At 35.5% G+C, this 22330-nt stretch overlaps 1 protein-coding gene across 2 annotated transcripts in view; it reads left to right on the top strand.

The window, feature by feature from the left end:
* Positions 1 to 15041: 15041 nt before the first annotated feature.
* Positions 15042 to 22330, top strand: part of LOC150107685 (protein RER1-like) — a 121780-nt gene continuing 114491 nt past the window's right edge. The window contains exons 1-2 of one of the 2 annotated variants that reach the window (XM_090392006.1): positions 15042 to 15145; positions 15428 to 15547. The gene's annotated coding sequence lies outside the window, so the exon portion shown is untranslated. The remainder of the gene's footprint in view (positions 15146 to 15427; positions 15548 to 22330) is intronic. The other variant, XM_090392007.1, reaches the window with a different exon arrangement.

The raw sequence follows: 22330 nt of genomic DNA on the forward strand, positions 1-22330 counted from the left end.
ATCACAATCGAAATATGTGACACTATGCAATCACACAGAGATTTTTACTTAATAACATTATATAACATTAGAGAACAACTTGATGTTATCACATTCTTATAACAGTGATTTGTCCTATAATAGTCCTTCGGTTTTTGTTATATCAATAACTAAAAATAAAATGTTCCAAATACATTTCAAGTTAAAAGTTCACTCTTCTTGATTTGTGAAAGTACAACTAACGGTAGTCTACACAGAGCTGTTTTTACAACACAAGGCATGACTATTACAATATGTACTTGTGTAACTTGAGAAAATGCAGTGCTCAACAAAATTAAGAGAACAAAATGTTTTATATCAATATTTTATGTTTGACAGTGTCTCAGAAGGAGAATATATATTCTGAGATACAAATTTTGAGTATCCAATAAAAATTAATCTACCACCTCAACAGGTCCATACACGATTCAACTTACTCGTGATAAACGAGTTGTGACCAAATTAGTTCATTCTCATTTGTTTTTATTTTATTTTATATAGTAACTTTTCTGACGTACTTTAAGAAATTTTTAGATGTAAAGTTTGTTTTTCTTGCAATATTCGCCTGCTGGTATCGTTTTATACCCATGAAACCTCCGAAGTTAAAATTTCTTTTCATTTTCTTTAATGGCTGATTAAAAATGAGCAAAATGTTACAATTCCTCCCCCCCTCCAAGAACTAGAATGTTCGGAATAAGATAGCAGGATGCGATAAATCCAGAGATTTCAATAAAGCTTTAAATATTTAATAGGAACTCGTAACATTTATTACTTTTCCTCCTACTGTGCAGAACATTTTTAGTAGTCGTCAAAAAAAACATTGATACAAGAGAGAGAAAAAACTTTTGGATGGATTTACTGCATAGGAGAACCATCTCATGCGATATTGTAGGCAGCCAGTAAGAACAATCTGGATCGAGCGTATTCCCATGGAATATATTGAAGTCGAAAATGAAATTCTTATCCATGCATTCTCTAAGTAGGCTAGTGCTGAACATCAAAAGGGGTTTCCAAAGAGAATCCATATTAATTCCTGGTGAATTGACATTCATAATCGACATGCAAATACCATTGCCCAGTCGCACCATAGGAACATCAAGGGTGATAGTGCAGAGACAGAGTTTGAGCTGCGGCTCGAGAAAATATCTAGTCAGTGATTTACCCTGGGCCAAGTGATTCAACTGCGTTATTGCCTGAAACATCTCCGCCAGCCACTGCCCGAACTCCTATCCAAAGTGCAAAACCACCGAGCACAGAATTACGAAGGTGTGAAGACTTCCTAGAAATTAGCACCAAACGTCAGCAGAGATAAGATTCTGTCTGATGATAGATTTAAGTAATGCCCACATGTTCTAATCTCAGCCAACATTGGTATTGTTTTAACTGAGAAGACACACACACACACACACACACACACACACACACACACACACACACACACACACACACACACACACACACACACACACACACACACACACACACACACACACACACACTCCTGGGGAAGGTGAAGAGGACATCATCAACCATCTCATTCAACTTCATCAACCACTGCCACTCCACCAACATCACTGAACCCCCCCACCTTTTCGAAAAGGACAACCACTCTCGTGTCGTCACGCAACCGACCGAAGCATTAAAGGTAGCCAGCGAACGCTCTAGCAAATGATATACAAACAGAGGGGAAGGAAGATGAAATAATACGATCAGCAGCACCACTAGCGATAAAAGGAAAGCAGACCCAGTTTCTAAGAAAGAGACAAATTTTGAAAGCTAAATATAAGAATCAGCTAACGAAACATCGGAATCAGGAATGGAGTTGGATTTTCCGTATCCATCTGCCAGAGAAGATCTCATCATGAACAAAATCAAATATATACAGGACATCAATTCTTCAACTATGACATTAGAATGTCAAAGGACGACATTTGAAGTTTTAAAATTAAGTACAACAACCACGAATTCGAGATTCTAACGACATTCTGCTTAAATGGGAAACCATTCTTCAGTGGGAAGGACACTGTGAAACCCCTTACATTTAGAATCTAATTAGATATATTAAACAACTTACAAAATTCTAAGCCAAACATAATCTATGAGTTACGCTACCCCCCCCTTCTACTTTGTATCTCTTAATATAACAGGGCTTTATTCAGCATCAAAACAATAGTCAGTGCGGAAGCTAATGCCACCTTTTAGCATCAGGCTTGCGCTTATGTAAGAGTTTATCGTGTGGCATCTTTTTTGGAATTTCGACACAGGACAAAACGCTGGATTTAGGATACCTGTATTAGATATCCTCCACCTCCCAGACGCCTCCATCTCTCTGGACGTTAGTCCAGAGAGATGCAAAAAGAAATTTTAGTCATAGATTGGAATTACAAGGCTGCATCACAAGCTTCATTAACATCTACGCCCTAATCCAAACAAATGAAAGGTTGCTTATTTGCACAGTTTCAGGAAGGAATAAAGTAGGGGAAGACGACCCCTATACTTTAAACAGTTTCTTATACCATTTGGAAATCCAAATATCTATAGCCAGCTGACATATAGAGATTCAATCCCCCCTTAACCAAGGAATACACATGGTTGGTCCAAGGCGTTGCTACAAGGCACACACCCGTTCTGTATATCCACATCCCTTGTTCCTAGAATCGAAAAGGCAAGGCGTGTAAACAAAACAACATATCGGACCACATGCTAGTTGTGATCACGTTTTTATTCTCTTGAAAAAGTAGAAATAAGTCCAGGCCTTTGGAAGTGCTCATTAAACTTTTCATCCGAAATCCCCAATCTCTCATCCAGTTAAATTAACGGTGGCTGAGAGTAGATATGTGGCACAACTTAAATCTATCATCAGACCGACAGAATATCATAAAACTGGGCCAACAGCGTCTCAACTTTTTCAGATATCAACTTCAAGATCTTTACAAAGAGAAAAAAACTGTTTCTTAGCGCCAGTCAATGCTAAGGTATACTACGTGAAAACATCACTAGGCAATTAATCACTAAATTGATATAAATAAAAAAGGGAAGTGGAAAAAAAATTCAAAGTCAGACTACATCTGCTATTGAACCACAGACCATCGTAGCCTTCAACAACAGCTGCTTCATTATCCAAGAAGAAAAAACCTCTAATATCAGTGCAAGCGGATGAAATATGACCATAACCTGAATTAGATGCCAGGAGGTACTCTAACAATGAGACCAGGACGATAGTTCCATCGGAGATTGCTCTTGGAGTGTTGCAAGCAACCTCCCTGCACACTTTCAAGGAGGGTTAGATAGACCCAATTACAGCGGCCAAAGTTACAACAACCTTCAAGCTATGCCATAGGAGAAACGCACGTGAGTCAGATGGACAGGAACAGAGTTGTATCGTGAAACATGGGACTTTATTTACTCCTTTCTCGTGGCGCTCTTTGAACGCTTCCTTTCTACTAGATATGTGCCAGAAGAGCTCCTGGGTAGCTTATATCATTCATCTTGAAAGCAAACCCCCTCCGTGATCAAGAACTGAAGTCTCATAAGCCTATCTAATAGGGACTACAAGATCCTTATGCTACTAATAACACACTTAATCTTGGTATGAGATATAGCATTCAAAGTATTCAAGTGTATGGGTGCCTCGCCAATCAACTCATTTTTATTTTCCATTCTTTAGAAAGTTAGGGTCAGTCGGGCTTACTTTTCAACTCTCAAGAAAGTTACATCTACTCACCTCCTGTTCAATATATTTCTATCACCCCAATCAACTTTCAAAAAATTGGTAAAGCAAGGATTCCTTCCTGAGTCCTTTTCTCCCCTGGTCCTTGAACATTTCCTACAAAAGACAAACAACCCTTGGGCTGTAAGAAGGATTTTACTATTGCACACCACATACAATTCAAAAGTAAGTGGATATGCAGATAATGTGGTGAGGACTCTAACGATAGCGATTAATTTAAAACTTTCTACAATATCACAGGATATCAAAGATTCGGGACTAACATCCAGATAACAAAACTAATCTCAGTGTATGAATTCTGGAACCACAAAATCCCTTTGGATGTAGCCCCTTGGGAAAAATCCCTCAATATTTTTAGGATTCTCTTTTCAGATATCACTGATGGCCTCAAGGACTGAACAACAACCAAAAAAACAGCTATTGCTTTCCACCATGACCAGGCAAGAGCCATCAAAATCATTTTGAGTCCAGTCCACCACTTTGTTCTCAATATCACAAACATATAAGAAGATGAAGAGTGTTAGGAACTAGGTAAAGATACAAGAAACCTATGAAGTTCTTCTGTGATAATATATGCAAGGAAATTTACATCAAGATCCTCGAACTTTCGGAAAAGCTGAAAGGCATTGGCCTCCTAGTCTTAATTATACGGTATCTAAGCAACGCCACTTTCCATCTTCACAGGCTCAAACTAATCATCTTAGGAGCCATCTTGTTTAGTGCTAATTAAGCATCAAAATTCCATTTTTGGGAGATTTTTGAACCACTAAACTACCATAGTAGAAATTGCCCCAAAATAGTACAACCAGCTTTATCTTCTTTTAGAACACTCTTCAGATACCGATATCACCAACGTATTGATCAGCAAGACCGGGGTAGGAACTCCTATTAAATATCTTATGTACTGGTATTGATATAGTTGAATACCAATGGAACCAACAATACCATCCTGATTGGTCACATACTCACCTAAATGGCTATAAGTTGAGAAAGAACATGCAGGATAACATGTAATAACTTTCCTGTTAATTATAACATATGGAGTTCCACAACACCAGGGAAATCTCTTCTGTGACCTCTATTGTATGTTCAATTTCCAATAACATATTCAATTTCCAATAGCATATGGAAGAGATTAAGTGACGTGCTCAGAATTCCCTATTTCCTGAAGAAATGAGAGATTCACCTAGTTTGCACTACCAATAACAGTAAACAAAGACTCATTTTCACCATCACTAATTGCAATATCGCATTTGGAAGGTTATAAAAAATATGGGAACAACACCATCCTTCAAGTCTGCTGGATATCTTTTTAATCTTGCTGTATATTCTTCTATAGCTCACTAAGGAGTTTCTTATTGATAGAAAGAGGACCTCTGGTTGATTCAAAATTTATGATTAAATGGTATACTCCTCCCACCCTGTGTACCATCAAAATTCAAAGTATTAAAATCTGCATGTTACAATTTTAACATTTGAATTTTGATGCTAATAGACATTCTTTCAGGTTTCTAGTCTCTTTTATGGACTTCTGGGTGATTCAGATTCTAGATTATATGGTGAATATCTTCTGCTCTATGTATCATCAAAAATTAAAAGTATCATCACATTTCAACTACTTCCCAGTATTGTAGATATGATTAAAGATCATTCTTGGAGATGGTAGATGACTTGCAGCCAGGCATTCCATGGCAAACGTGGAACGCTAGCTTAATATGTCACGAGTGTCGTTTTAGCATTATGGATGCAGTTTCATGTTGTGTCACCAATTATCTCCTGAGGTAGCTTCGAGCAGAGGTGAAAATATTTCCAACCAGAATGTGTTAAGAAGGTCCAACTCAAGTGTAGAAGTTCATTATGAAATGAAGGCAGTGGTGTGTATGCAATTAACCAAAAACCACTCCTGAATTTGTTGAAACTGTTGCTATGAAAACAGCTTAAAGGGCTCACAAATAGGGTACACTTCTCATCTCCGAATAGCCCCGTTTCATCGTACAAACGGATTTCGCTTGATCTGAAGAGAAAGAAGAATGCAGTACCATTCCTTCAACATTAGAAAAAGGACAGTTATGGTGGATGCAGTGTCTTGTGTCGGTGGAATAACGATCAATGGTTGGACACCTTGATGTTTTTTATACAGATATCCTAACTGTGCAGAGGAATTGGGAACAGATCCTCGAGAGGTTTAACTTATTTCCATTGGTCTCCTTGTAACGATGTGACATCTTAAGCATTAGAAACGAAGCCAGTTATTTGTCACTTGTTCAAGCTAGCTTATGCGTAAATCCGGTTATGCCTCGAATCCTATGTGGGACCCAATAGGAGTGTAGTTTGCTTAGATTTTCTTTTCATGAATGATAGTCAGTGCCCATAGAGCTCAAGTGGTAAAGTATCTTGAAACTGAAGATATCCAACAACTGCTATGATACGTATGATCACATAATCTTAAACTTAAACATGATCGAACATATGTGGAATGTTCGACAAGATTTAAGTTTAAGATTATGTGCTACAAGTCTATTAATATGTGCTGCAAGATTATGGTCGCACTGCAAGGCAAAAGCCACTTTCTCAGTCACTTGCAGAGTTAAGTCGGCTCTGGAAGAAGAATGGAATTTGTTGCCGAAGAATCTTATAGACACCCTTATATCTAGCATGGCCCACCTCTCTTAGGCCTGCTTATCTGTTAGAAAAGTTCATGCGCCTTTCTGATATTAAGTGACCATATTTTCGAGTGTCAAATTCTGTAATGTGATCGTTTTGGTGATTCTTCTTATTATTATTATTATTACACAAGCATCTCCTGGAATCAAAACTCATCGAGGGATGCAATAGTAAGATGCATTCTAATAGAAATAACGTTTATCATACCTCATCTTAAATTGGTTCAATGTTTGTGCACCCACCCTCTGGCATTTGGCAATAAATTCCACTCACTAACTACTCTCCGTGCAAAAAAGTCATGCCTAACTCTCTTACATACCATACCTTATACAACTACCAAGAATGACCTCTTGTTTCTATCCCCTTTCCTCCTTCAACCCTTTAAAAATATGGACAAAATATGGGAAAATATATACATTATAATATAAAATCACTTATACCTGTCTTCTCTTCGTCTTTTCATTACATTATTATTTTACTGTAATCATCATACTAAATTTTGTCCTGATGTGTGTTATAGGTGTTTTGTTAATTTTGTTTTTTCGTGCAGTGAGGAGTGTATATTTTCAGTAATATTTCAACTCCTGGAAAAACAAATGTATGCATGTATTCCTCAGCCTCTGCTCGGTTGTAATGATACATTTTAAAGAATAAATTTTAAATGACTTTAAACTGAGATAAAATATTAAATTTAATGATAATGATACAACTAGTTTCACCTTCAGGTATTCACTAAAGGAAGAACACAGTAATAAAAATTCAAGATACAAAAAACTGAGAATTACAGGCAAAAAATGCAATACATAATTGAAACAAAAACGTTGTACTTTTCAAGCCGTTCTATCTAACGCGCTATTGTTTGTTGCATGCGTACTTGCAGGTTCTCGTAAACGCCAGTATTGAACAACTGCAGTATGACTATCAGGGATGTTATAACTCAAATTGCTGTTCAAATGTTCAGGATTAAGGAGGATTTCCCTGGACTCCACGATATCCCTGGAATCCACGAGGATTCTTTTATCTAAGAATCCTCATTATCATGAGGATTCTTAGAAAAAAGAACATGACTGGATAGCGGATGCATGTGATCTTTTATAGGAGATATCTCTCTTATGCTCCTCAATATGCAATTCAACAGATTTGTTAGTCTGTCCAAAATAAGGAATATTACAATCGCACTATAATTTATAAACACCTGGATATTTCAGGATATTTTAGGGAGTGTAGTGAAAAAAGTCCCGATATCTTATTTTTTAAGGACTTTAGCCTATTTATTGGAGACTGAACTAATGTAAGGTATTAAGATGCTACCTTTAAAATCAGTAGTTGGCGTACTACGTTGCCTAGGAGGATCCAGAAGAAATTTCTTAATTGTTTTTTCAGAATATCCATTTTGTTTAAAGATAATAGAAGGTTGTTCAATTTCTTTTTGGTGTTCATCTGGTTCATTTAAAAGATGGATTTTCTCATGGATTTTCTTCAACATCTTAACAACCAGCATTCTAATATAAAATTCACTGCTGAACCAGAACGAAATAACTGCCTTCCTTTCCTGGATATAATTCTTACTCGATGCTCTATAGATTTAAAATCTCTAAATACCGAAAACCAACTCATACAAACAGATATCTGCACTATCAATCTCGTCACTTTCCATCACAAAAGCTCGGAACTATTTCTACCTTAGGACACAGAGCACGATCTCTTTTAAATGAACCAGCAAACTATTGATTTTAAAGGTAGCATCTCAATACCTTACATTAGTTCAGTCTCCAATAAATCGGCTAAAGTCCTTAAAAAATACAACATCAGGACGTTTTTCACTACACTCCCTAATGTCTGTTCTCTTATAAGCCATCCGAAGCCTATTCATCCTGAAATTCATCCTGATACAACCTGAAATATCCAGTTGTTTACAAGCTATGGTGCGATTGTAATATTCCTTATTTTGGACAGACTAACAAATCTGTTGAACTGCGTATTGAGGAACATAAGAGAGACATCTCGTATAAAAGGTCACATGCATCTATACTATCCAGTCATGTTCTTTTCTCTACCAATCCTCATGATAATCTACAGAGTCACTCAGTGTGCTAGGATAAATCCGAAAACATTTTTCGCTGTAGTGATGAGTTTGAAAGAAAAATCGTGGAGTCTAGGGAAATCCTTCTTAATCCTGAACATTTGAACAGCAATTTGAGTTATAGCATCCCTGATAGTCATACTGCAGTTGTTCAATACTGGCGTTCACGAGAACCTGCAAGCACGCATGCAACAAACAATAGCGCGTTAGATACAACGGCTTGAAAAGTACAACGTTTTTGTTTCAATTATGTGTTCCATTTTTTGCCTGTAATTCTCAGTTTTTTGTATCTTCAATTTTTCTTACTGTGTTCTATCTTTAGCGGATACCGGAAGAAGGTTGTAAAAGGTTGAAACTAGTTGCATCATTATCATTAAATTTAATATTTTATCTCGGTTTAAAGTCATTTAAAATTTATTCTTTAAAATATTTTATACACCACCGCGCTTGACACCGCAAGAAGGAAGACTTGGTTTCGAGTCTAGTCGGCGACTAGAGGAAATTTTTCTAAGCCTTTTTTCGACCGGTTCCCGAGTTAGTCGAGCTCTGGCACGGGCAAACGGGTTATTCCTCCCGGAAATTCGGGTTTTTCGTCCCGTAAACTCAAGAAAATCGACCGTAGAACCCACATTATTTCAGACATTAAATATATTGTGTTAGGGTTATGGACCACGAGATGGCGGCACATTTGAGCTGTCTCTCTTCACTGTGTACCGCTTAAATAGCGATAGCCTTGGGCCATCTATCTCTGATTGGTACCAGTGGAGATTGAACTGCCCACTCAGTCTCCATAAAGTTAGATAGGGCTAAATGGCATCGCCTACTCCCGTATACGGGAATAAAAAGGCGTTAGCAGATTTTATATATATATATATGTTAAGAATACCAAGCAATTTTTAAACCTGGTTTTACTCCATTTCCCAAGTAAGCAAACAGACAAATAAGTCAAGTTTGCGCCTGCAAGTGATGCAAGTCTAGCTGATCCTACAGGTAGTGCAGGACCAGGGCAACTCGTGGTAAAGGTGGCATGAGCTCCGATCACTAATCTTTATATTTACCCTTAATGCCAAAACACATATCCAAGAAGGAGATGTATGATGTTTTGTATTAAAGGCAAGAGGCCACTACCCAGACCGGTTTCGACCTTTATTGAGGTCTCATCAGTGGGAGCTAGGCTAGAAATACAAAGATTTAGTAATACAGAGCTCATAAGTATTTTACCAGAACAAGTTGCCATAAGGTGCTTTAACCTTATTAAATAAAAATCTCTGGAGGAGATATAAATATAGAAAGTATTTTACCTTGGGTATAATAAATGTTAAGAATACCAAGCAATTTTTAAACCTGGTTTTACTCCATTTCCCAAGTAAGCAAACAGACAAATAAGTCAAGTTTGCGCCTGCAAGTGATGCAAGTCTAGCTGATCCTACAGGTAGTGCAGGACCAGGGCAACTCGTGGTAAAGGTGGCATGAGCTCTGATCACTAATCTTTATATTTACCCTTAATGCCAAAACTCATATCCAAGAAGGAGATGTATGATGTTTTTTATTAAAGGCAAGAGGCCACTACCCAGACCGGTTTCGACCTTTATTGAGGTCTCATCAGTGGGAGCTAGGCTAGAAATACAAAGATGAAAACCAGGTTTAAAAATTGCTTGGTATTCTTAACATTTATTATACCCAAGGTAAAATACTTTCTACATTTATATCTCCTCCAGAGATTTTTATTTAATAAGGTTAAAACACCTTATGGCAACTTGTTCTGGTAAAATACTTATGAGCTCTGTATTACTAAATTACTAAATCTTTGTATTTCTAGCCTAGCTCCCACTGATGAGACCTCAATAAAGGTCGAAACCGGTCTGGGTAGTGGCCTCTTGCCTTTAATACAAAACATCATACATCTCCTTCTTGGATATGTGTTTTGGCATTAAGGGTAAATATAAAGATTAGTGATCGGAGCTCATGCCACCTTTACCACGAGTTGCCCTGGTCCTGCACTACCTGTAGGATCAGCTAGACTTGCATCACTTGCAGGCGCAAACTTGACTTATTTGTCTGTTTGCTTACTTGGGAAATGGAGTAAAACCAGGTTTAAAAATTGCTTGGTATTCTTAACATTTATTATACCCAAGGTAAAATACTTTCTACATATATATATATATATATATATATATATATAAATATATTTAGATATATTTTCTACCTTTGCAATGAAGAGGAATCTCAGTTCTACCACGTTTTTTTTTTAAATTTTAGCCGTATTTTCTAAAAATGTAGCTCAAGTGCATTTTGAAATTGTAATATTAGGTGTCCTTCCGCGATGAGTCTTCAGACTCCTCAGAGGTGTCAGGAATAATAATAATATTCTCCTTCCTTACTGAATTTAACTTCTGCTAAGTACTAGAAATGTAGTTCAATTACCAGGTGTGTGTGTGTGGGTGTGTATATATATGTGGCGATCAGCTTTTACTCGGTTGTTATACATTTGAAAAAATAGATTTAATGACTCCAAGACCGAGATAACATATAAAGATTTTAATGATAAATACTACTAGTTTCGGCATATAGCAGCCTTCTTCAGGTATTTATAAAGGAAAGGAATACTAATAAACATTGAATTATTTAAACAAACTGGAAATTACAGGAACAAATTGCCTCACATAATCGATACATAAAAACGTTGTATTTTTCAAGTTGTTCCAACTGGCGTGCCATTGTTTGTTGCAATTGTGCGTGCAAGTTCACGTGAACGCCAATATTGAATAACTACAGCATGGCTATCTGGGATGTTATAACTTAAATTATTATTTAAGTGGACCGGGTTCAGTAGGATTTCCCTTGATTCTACGATTTTCCTTTCAATCTCATCTTCACAGCGAAAAATATTTTCTGATCTATTCCAGCATACAAAGTGGCTTTGTTGGTCATCATTAGGACTATTTGAAAAAAGAAGAACATGACTGGATAACGCAGTTGCATGAGATCATTTATATGAGATGTCTCTCTTATGCTCTTCTATGCGTTGTTCAATAGATTTGTTAGTTTGACCAAAGTATGGGATATTGCAATCACACCACAATTTATATCCTCCAGGGTACTTAAGGTTGTGATGAGTAGGTTTTGGATGGCTGATTAGAGAGCGGATTTTTGGAAGTGTGGTGAAGAAGGTCCTCATATTATATTTTTTAAGGACTTTAGCTATTTTCTTAGAGACTGTGCTAATATATGGAATGGAGATGCTACCTTTAAAATTAATAGTCTCTGTTGTGCACTGCTTAGGAGGGTTCAGAAGAAATTTCTTAATTGTTTTTTCAGAGTATCCATTTTGTTTAAAAATAAGAGTGAGGTGATTCATTTCTTTTTGTAGTTCATCTTGTTCATTTAAGAGAGAACGTGCTCTGTGTCCTAAGGTATATATAATTCCAAGTTTTTGTGATGGAAAATGATGAGAAAGATTATGCAGATATCTATTGGTATGCGTAGGTTTTCTGTACATAGAGATTTTTAATCTTTTAGAGCATCGTGTAAGCATAACATCCAAAAAAGGTAAAGGGTTATTATTTGCTATATCAGCAGTAAATTTTATATTAGGATGTTGGATGTTTAGATGACGAAGAAAATCTGTGAGAGCTGTGTACCCGTGATTCCAAATAATGAATATATCATCAACATATCTTTTCCAAACTTTTGGTTTAAATGAGAAGGAAGATATGGCTTTCTTTTCAAAGCCTTCAAGGAAGATGTTAGCTAGCACTGGGGACAAAGGGTTGCCCATTGCCAGGCCTTGTTTTTGTTGGTAAATGGAGTCCTTATATCTGAAGTAACCAGAATGAATGCAATGCTTTAATAAAGTGAACATTTTTTTGGATAATTTGTCCTGTAGTAATGTAAGTACCTCGTCCGTAGGAACGTTAGTAAATAAAGATATAATATCAAAAGTAGCTAGAATATCATTATCATCGATGGAAATATCTTTAATATGAGAATTTTTGTTCAGCACTAAAAGATCTTTAACTCAAAAACTTGAAGAAATTATGAATAATGTTAACTTACATGATTTTATTATTAACAGTGAAGCACAAGCCACACGAATACAAAACAAGAATAAATATTCTCTTATCAAGAAGTTTAATAATCTAATAAGGACACAAAACAGATCTGGTCATAGTGATCCCGTATTAATCCTGAAAAGGTTGTAGTGAACAAATCTTCTCATATGTTAACGGATGCAGAAACGAATATTCTTAGCAAAGGTCTCAATTTTATTCCCTCACCAAAATTTATCCCTAAAGAATCTCTTCTTACAAAAATAGAAAAAGCAAGTTCACTCATTCCTAATCATTTGGTGAATCTTCTTCGTATTGAATCGATTTTTATTATAAATAATGGCAAACCTCCAACAGATAACATTTCAGTGGCTGAAAGAAAAGCCATAAAAAATCTAAAACAGAACAGTAACATTATTATTTTACCTGCAGATAAAGGCAACTCTACGGTCATCCTCAACTGTGAAGATTACCACAACAAAATGATTCAATTACTTGAAGATAGTTCAATATATTCAATTCTTCAGGAAGATCCTACAAGAGAATTACAAAACCGTACAAACAACTTGTTAAAGACTGCGAGTGAACTTCCTCATAATATTCGCCTCTCATTACGCTCTCTACATCCTCTTATCCCACGCATCTATGGTGTTCCAAAAATTCATAAAGAAAACATCCCTCTTCGCCCAATTGTGGAAGGAATTGATTCACCTACATATAAACTTTCAAAATATTTAGCAAAGTACCTCAAGTGTTTCTCCAATAAATCTTCATCTTACATCAAAAACACCACAGATTTTGTTTCTCATATTAAAGATATTCCCATCGATGATAATGATATTCTAGCTAGTTTTGACATTATATCTTTATTTACTAACGTTCCTACGGACGAGGTACTTACATTACTACAGGACAAATTATCCAAAAAAATGTTCACTTTATTAAAGCATTGCATTCATTCTGGTTACTTCAGATATAAGGACTCCATTTACCAACAAAAACAAGGCCTGGCAATGGGCAACCCTTTGTCCCCAGTGCTAGCTAACATCTTCCTTGAAGACTTTGAAAAGAAAGCCATATCTTCCTTCTCATTTAAACCAAAAGTTTGGAAAAGATATGTTGATGATATATTCATTATTTGGAATCACGGGTACACAGCTCTCACAGATTTTCTTCGTCATCTAAACATCCAACATTCTAATATAAAATTTACTGCTGATATAGAAAATAATAACTCTTTACCTTTTTTGGATGTTATGCTTACACGATGCTCTGAAAGATTAAAAATCTCTATGTACAGAAAACCTACGCATACCAATAGATATCTGCATAATCTTTCTCATCATTTTCCATCACAAAAACTTGGAATTATATCTACCTTAGGACACAGAGCACGTTCTCTCTTAAATGAACAAGATGAACTACAAAAAGAAATGAATCACCTCACTCTTATTTTTAAACAAAATGGATACTCTGAAAAAACAATTAAGAAATTTCTTCTGAACCCTCCTAAGCAGTGCACAACAGAGACTATTAATTTTAAAGGTAGCATCTCCATTCCATATATTAGCACAGTCTCTAAGAAAATAGCTGAAGTGCTTAAAAAATATAATATGAGGACCTTCTTCACCACACTTCCAAAAATCCGCTCTCTAATCAGCCATCCAAAACCTACTCATCACAACCTTAAGTACCCTGGAGGATATAAATTGTGGTGTGATTGCAATATCCCATACTTTGGTCAAACTAACAAATCTATTGAACAACGCATAGAAGAGCATAAGAGAGACATCTCATATAAAAGATCTCATGCAACTGCGTTATCCAGTCATGTTCTTCTTTTTTCAAATAGTCCTAATGATGATCAACAAAGCCACTTTGTATGCTGGAATAGATCAGAAAATATTTTTCGCTGTGAAGATGAGATTGAAAGGAAAATCGTAGAATCAAGGGAAATCCTACTGAACCCGGTCCACTTAAATAATAATTTAAGTTATAACATCCCAGATAGCCATGCTATAGTTATTCAATATTGGCGTTCACGTGAACTTGCACGCACAATTGCAACAAACAATGGCACGCCAGTTGGAACAACTTGAAAAATACAACGTTTTTATGTATCGATTATGTGAGGCAATTTGTACCTGTAATTTCCAGTTTGTTTAAATAATTCAATGTTTATTAGTATTCCTTTCCTTTATAAATACCTGAAGAAGGCTGCTATATGCCGAAACTAGTAGTATTTATCATTAAAATCTTTATATGTTATCTCGGTCTTGGAGTCATTAAATCTATTTTTTCAAATGTATAACAACCGAGTAAAAGCTGATCGCCACACACACACATATATATATATATATATACACACACACACACACACACCTGGTAATTGAACTACATTTCTAGTACTTAGCAGAAGTTAAATTCAGTAAGGAAGGAGAATATTATTATTATTCCTGACACCTCTGAGGAGTCTGAAGACTCATCGCGTGGGGACACCTAATATTACAATTTCAAAATGCACTTGAGCTACATTTTTAGAAAATACGGCTAAAATTAAAAAAAAACGTGGTAGAACTGAGATTCCTCTTCATTGCAAAGGTAGAAAATATATCTAATTCGCATGTTTGAGAGTTTTCTGTAAATATATTAGAATGTTATATCGTAGGTTCACCATCTGTACAAAATAAACAAAACTGTACAAATAGACAAACCTTTACTTTTGTATATTCATAAATAAAAATCCGCTCTTCAAAAATACTTCATGATTTTTTTTCTATAATATACTTACATATTACGTTTGCTGGTCTTGAAAAACTAGAAGTTATTATTATTATTAATTTTTTTTATTAATGTAACAGGAATTTTGTTATTATTGTTTAGGTATTCACAATTCCTCGTCGTTACGTAGTGTCGCTGCACGTTTAGTGATGTATATTGAAGTGAAAATGTGGTGTTGACGTTCCTTATTTAATTGTCATAATTAAGGGACATTATCGAAAGGTATTTCCTTATTTAGTTTTATTAATATTTTTAATTTGTATTAGCATATATTGATGTATCCCTATAACATCCAATACCTATACAAAACTTGTAACATCTCCCGGTATTGATGCAGCTATGTATATATGTATGCGTAATCAGGATTTAAAACCTTCATACATATTTCCTTGTTTAATTCATTCCATATCAGAGAGTATATTTGATTACAAATGTTTCTACCCGATGCTTTAAAATAAGCTTGCATCACTGTTAGTTTCCCAGAAAAACGAATTTGCAATAAACAAAGTTTATTTTATGTAATTGAATTATCCCGAATACAGTTTATTTTATTGAGTGTTTGTACACACCAAGGTTGGGAGAATTCTAGCTCACTTTTGAAGGCACCGTTGCTAAAATATAGAGGAACACAAGGTGGAAAACATAAGAAATTGAAGTAGTATATTGCTTTCTGCTCAGATTTTGTATTCTTCAAGGAGGTGTTTAGAAGTAATTGATGTATCCCTACAGTCCACAAATATTATGGAATGATTTGTCACTATTGACGACATAATAAAATAGTTTTAGTTTATTTTAGGGAAAATGGCCTTTCAGCATTGGATATGCTGACGTATTTTTGATGGAAATAACATTCTCCATATGGTAGATATAACCATAGGCCTATTTTAAGTAGACTTGATAATTAAGGTAGTCAGAGCAGTGCTTAATTTCATGAAATTATCAGAACAGTGAAAGATATTACAGTTTTTTTTTTTTTTTATTATTTTATCGTTTTCTATATCCTAAGACATGCAGTTTTTTTTTTTTTTTTGAGTTAAAACAAAAAATAGGGCTGCTGCTGCTGTGATAAAGGCAAAAGTGGGTGAACTCCCAAAAATTTGCCTGGTATTTCTTTCTATACTACTCAATATGATACTACTAATAAAAGGTAATAACTGATGCTGAACATGAACAAGGTGTAAAGAATGTCTAACAATAAATAGGCAGTAATGGAATAGACCTGAGAACCAGACAACAAATAATAAGTTGACTCTCAATAAGATTGTATAACAGGATAAAAGAAATTACACCCATTTGTGGCACAGGCCTAAAATTGATTAAACTAGTAGAAACATTGAGAAATCTCTTCAGTATGGCAGACTGAATAAATCTGTTGATGATTATGACAACAATGACAAATAGATATGCACTTCCCAAAAATTAAATGGCTCATCATGGAAAAATCAAATTCACTATAGATATACAACATATGCCATTGCCTTGAAGACATTGAGTGTTGTTCATTTGAAAAAATTGTCTTCTAACCTTCATACTCATATGATCCTTATACAGCCCAAGTTCCCAACCTGTGATTCCTGACTGGGGGGGAGTCACAAAGTCTTTTCTGGGGGTTGATGCGGTTATTTTTAACTGCAATTATTTTAATAGCAAATTTTACCACGAAGGTTTTCAACACTTATTTATTTCAATATGACCACACTGCAGCTTTCTACTAGTAGTTGTAACACTTTTTTTGATAAATGAAGGGAAGTTTTTTTTGATAAATGAAGTGACTTAAGGTCTACCGTGGTGTGGATACTTCAAAAATATCAAAGGCCCTCCGTGTTCGTACATATTAAACATTTTATATTATTTTAATTATTTGCTATGGCAGGCCTTTAATATTTTTTGAAATTTCCTTCACACCTGACCTTGATTCACTCCTTAAAAATAAAATATACAAATGTAGTGTTATCATTAGAATAATATTCTATGTTACAAATAGTAAACTGAAAAAAATATTCACTATAATGCAAAATTTAATATCAGAATTCATTTTTATTCGTGTTTCATTGTTTGAATAACACTGTGAAATACAGACCATCGAATAAAGGTGAATTGCTTTCTTAAAGCAGTTGAAGATCACCTCAATATGTTTTACTGACACCTCCATGTTTGCAATGATTTAATTGAGTAATGTCCATGATGGGTCGTATAATGCAAACTGGTACAAACTTAGTTCAATAGCCACTTGCTGTCGAGTGCAGGTTAGCTACTGCTTGCATTTTCTAAAATCTAAAAGTAAATCAAAAAAAAAAATAAAAAAAAAGTAAATCTTGGAAAAATTGTAATGTTGAAAAACTCTGCAGTGTAGTAGAGGAATCTGAAGGAGGAGGTTACTAGGCACCTTGAATCCCTTGAAAAGAAATTTCAGCTGTATTTCCTTGAGCTTACAGAAAATGTTGCTGCACTGGTACGAATTCTCTGCTTCCCTGAATGCAGCCAGCATTCCCAATGAAGTACGTGATGAATTCTTGGATCTGCAGAACGATTCCTCGGCACATAATCTATTTTATAAAAATTTGTTGACCCAGTTTAATGTATTGGGTATCAGCCACATCCAAATGTTACATGCTCGTCTTTCAAGTTTTACTTCCATTTGCCTCTACATATCTCTGCAAGAGTGGAATCAAAATAAAGGCAAGAAAGACTGAATGTTGAGAATCTTGTTTGCATCTGAGCAACCCAGCTGGTTGCCCAGATGCAAGTACAACCATTGCATTAAATGTTAGGTTAATTAACTATTAGGTTAGCATTATATTCTGAAAAAATCATGTGCCTTCTTTACCCTATTAAAAATGCCTTTTTATGCATATGTTGCTGGGATCGGAGGTTACTTGGATATTATAAAAGCGGATTGTGACTCAGAAAAGATTGGAAAATACTATTATGCAGCTTTCAGGGATAACTGTTCCCATTGTGTATTAGCTTTTACAGTGTTCCCTGTTTTTGTCTGATTTCTTTCTGTCACCAACTTATAGGCCTAAATTACACAGCAGTACATGTTTTTTTTATACTCAGTGTTCCACAGTCCTGAGATGGGCTTAGTTTCTCAATTATGACTCTTTCTGCACCTGGTTTATTATCACTGATATATCCTGGTGACCAGGACTGTGCACAGAAGCATTCCAGATGCAGTCTCATCAGTACCTGATACAGTAGCATATTATGTACTACTGCTTTAAGTACTGATTTGGAGTGAGATGAAGTTCAGGACACTTCCTGAACAAATTTATAAAGGTTATTGAAAAAATTGCTTCCATAATGCATAGGACATGAACAAGTAGGGAAAAGGCAATAATAGTGCCACTATATAAAGTACTCATGGTACTGGAGTCTGGAAGCAATTTTTTGAATAACCTTAATAAATTAGGAACATGTTCTGAAGTTCATTGCCCTCCAGAACTTTTTCTTCATCCATCTCCTGGAGCAAAGTTCCACCTTGTTCATTCTCCTCTAGTTCAATCTATGATTTGCAAAATTGAGCAAGATGGCATCTTCAAAGCACCAACTTATTCAGATCCTCCTGTAGCAACCTTACACCAGACTCTACTTTTACTCTCCCATTTTAGCATTATTTGCAAATGCCTGAATATTTACTTTCACCTTGAATTATATTTTCAGTACATAAATTAAACAACAGTTGCCTAAGAACAGGTATGCATCAGATAAGCAATGCAACCTGTGGTAGTACCATTTGTTGCCCTTCCTTTTCAAGACATGATATAAGAGTGGTGTTGCTTTATCTCATTATTCATTATACCATAGTCTCCCCTTATCCGTGGGATTGCTCTCCACAGTTTCAGTTATCTGTGGTCAAACCTGGTATGAAAATATTAAATGGAAAATTCCAGAAATAAACAATTTATAATTACATTGGCAAAGTGGATATTAGATATTTCAAAACCGAATTTTTGTAGAAACTATGAAAGTTTTGCAAGTTGACCTGAGAGATTATGAAAATACAATCCTTGGCATCCATAAGTTTGCCTTAGCTTGCACTACTCAAGTAGTTAAGGCAACTCGGGGATGCCGAGGATTGTAGTCTCGTAATCTCTCAGGTCAACTTACAAAACTTTCATAGTTTCTACAAACATTTGGCTTTGAAATAATGTTGGATCTAATATCCACTTTTCCTATATAATTTTACATTGCCAAAATGAAGTTGAATGGCTTTTCCTTTTATTAATAGACAATTCATAAGTTTTAAATTGTGCACCATTCTGAGTAGTTCTTGGTTATAAGATTAACTGTCGCGATATCACAGTGCTTGGGTACAAGTAACCCTTATTTTACTCAATAATGGGCCCCCAAAGCCCAATGATACTGGCAATTCGGATATGCCAGAGAGAGAAGCTGTAAAGTGCTTCCTTTTAAGTGAAAAAGGTGAACGTTCTTGACTTTATAAAATAATAAATAAAGAAAACATATGCTGAGGTTGCTAAGATTCCATTCACATTCAGATAACTTTTATTACAATATGTTGTTATAATTGTTCTATTTTATTATTAGTTATTGTTGTTAATTTCTTATGCCTAATTTATAAATTAAACTCTATCATAGGTGTGTATGATGAGTCCTTGGACTCCCTGGAGATGTCACGTAATAATAATGTATGTATAGGAAAAAAACAGTATATATAGGGTTCGGTACTATCTGCAGGATGTCTTGGAACGTATCCCCTGCAGATTAGGGGGAGGGACTACTGTATATGCAAATTAATGTCTAGTCATTTGAGGAAGATTTAAATAGACTTGAACTTTGAATTGAGATTGCTATTTTGTGCACTGTTTTACATTTTGGTGTACAGAGGCTGTTTACTGTATTGGTGAAATTGTGTTTCAGGAATTTAATAAAATTAGGTACCTTGAGGGATGAATTGTTGCAAGTTTAAAAGGTAGGCTGCAAGTGTTGTAAGACTGCATAATGCATTGCTTCTATGATAAGGAGACGCTGACTATTGAGATAAGAATGCTTATGTCACTGTACAGGCATTGATTAGACCATATATGTGCAACTTAGGTGCACATATATGGTCTAATTATCTGCCTGGTCTGCCTGGTTTCCATTATGAAGTTGAAACTCTGAAGATGTCTAGAATCACTGATTAAGGCAATATTAGGACTGGAATGTTAGTTATGGGGAGGGATTGAGGAAATGTGAATTGCAACGGAGAGCTTTTGAAAGTACAGCATTCATCATCAGTTCTAGGTATTGCACTTCTCAAAAGATAATGGACTTTGTACAGAAAATAAGATGTTCAACTTTAGTTTGTTTAAAGTTCCCTGACTATGTTTCAAACTATTGAGTTCTCTATAGAGGCCAGATAGAAACCTTATGGCCCCCCCTCCCTCATCTTAATAGATACCAAATATGGGTTTCTGGGGAAAAACAGTCTTCTTTTGAGTTGTGCAGTACTTACGCAACTTCAATGCGAAAGTACTGCACAACTCAATATTGAAAATAAGAATGGATCTTTAATGCTCTTTCTTTGGATAGAGACATTTAATTTGGAAGGGATTTTACAATATTAATAGAAGAGATTATGCATGGAGGTTGAGAATGAGATGATAGACATTCTTGGAAGTTGTGTAATCATGTGATGAATTTTTTTTTTTTTTTTTTTTTTTTTGTTGTTGTTGTTTCATGAAGGTAGTGGGCAAATAGAGAATGCATTGCCAGAAATGGGTTATGGAAAGCTATGAGTTTGTTTCAGTATGGTATGTTACTCATGGAGTGAGACCACTCCTGATGAGCAGTGGCTTCATAGAGTTTGTTAATAATAATAAAATTTAATTCCAGTTAGTGATTTCCCTGGAGTCTCTGTAAATAGACAACAGAATAAGCAGGGTGGGTAGCCATCTGAATAAATTTATATGGAATAATAGAGAAATTAACCAAAATATAAACTAGCAGTATACAAGACAGTATTCAAACCAGTTTCAAGTTATGGATCTGAGAGTTGGGTTAGAAATAAAATACTTGATCAAAAAATAGACCACAGATATGAGCAGTGCTTTTTTTCTGGAAAAAAAGGCACCAGTACTCACCCTGAAGATGTTATTACAGCAACTTCCACACTTTTAACATATCCTCCGATATACCCTCGTCATCTCTAGATTGCTTTTTGCTGTTGGTTTCAACTGCAGAATGACAACCTTGGAGCAGCATGAGTCCACATATTTGCTAGGGTTGAACTGAGTGAGAGGAGGTCCTACTATCTTGATGAACATCAGTGCAGAAGTTGTCCATACAAGCAGAGACCTCGATCTGAGAGAAACCCCTTTCACATTCACTGGAAGATATTGCAATTCTGCCCAAAGTGTGCTTTAGAGGAAGGAGTATGTCCAGGACTTTATTTTCTTGAAGATATTCACAGAAACCACAAACTGCTTCTCTTTCATTTAAGCGAAATTTGCATGCTACCTTTGCAGGACTGTGTCTTTCATTTTTGTGGAGCTCAATTCCTTTGAACTTCATGTTCTTCTGACTTTGAAGAGAAATACTGTAGTACAGACCAGGATTTCCAATTCTTTCTTCAAAAAGTTGAACCATATTCTTTATTTTCCTGTCTGTTTTGTACAAGTCAGTATTTCTCTCTTGAAAATCTAGACTTAGTTCACTAAATTCTTGGAGAGCATCACACATAAGGCCCAAATCAAGAACAAACTCGCATGACGTTATTTTTCTTAAAAAGCCCTCATAAAGAAAGCAATCTGTTTTGTCTCCAGAAAGTTGGGGATGAGGGCTTCAAAGTCTTGCCACACTGCAGAAAAAGTGCGAAAGCTAGATGCAACCCAGCGAGTGCTTAGAATTCTGCCAATTTTAAGAAGTTGAAGTAGTAGAGTCGCTTCACATTCCTGTAGTTCCCTAGCATTCTTAGGTGAAGCATGATAAGTCACATGAAGTTTGTCTATGAAACTCTTCAAGCAATTCACTCCTGCCACATTGTTCACTGTGTCACTA

Source organism: Typopeltis vanoorti, chromosome 4 (genome assembly GCF_054136105.1).
Source record: "Typopeltis vanoorti isolate ZY-2024b chromosome 4, IOZ_Tvanoo_1.0, whole genome shotgun sequence".
NCBI lineage: Eukaryota > Metazoa > Arthropoda > Arachnida > Uropygi > Thelyphonidae > Typopeltis > Typopeltis vanoorti.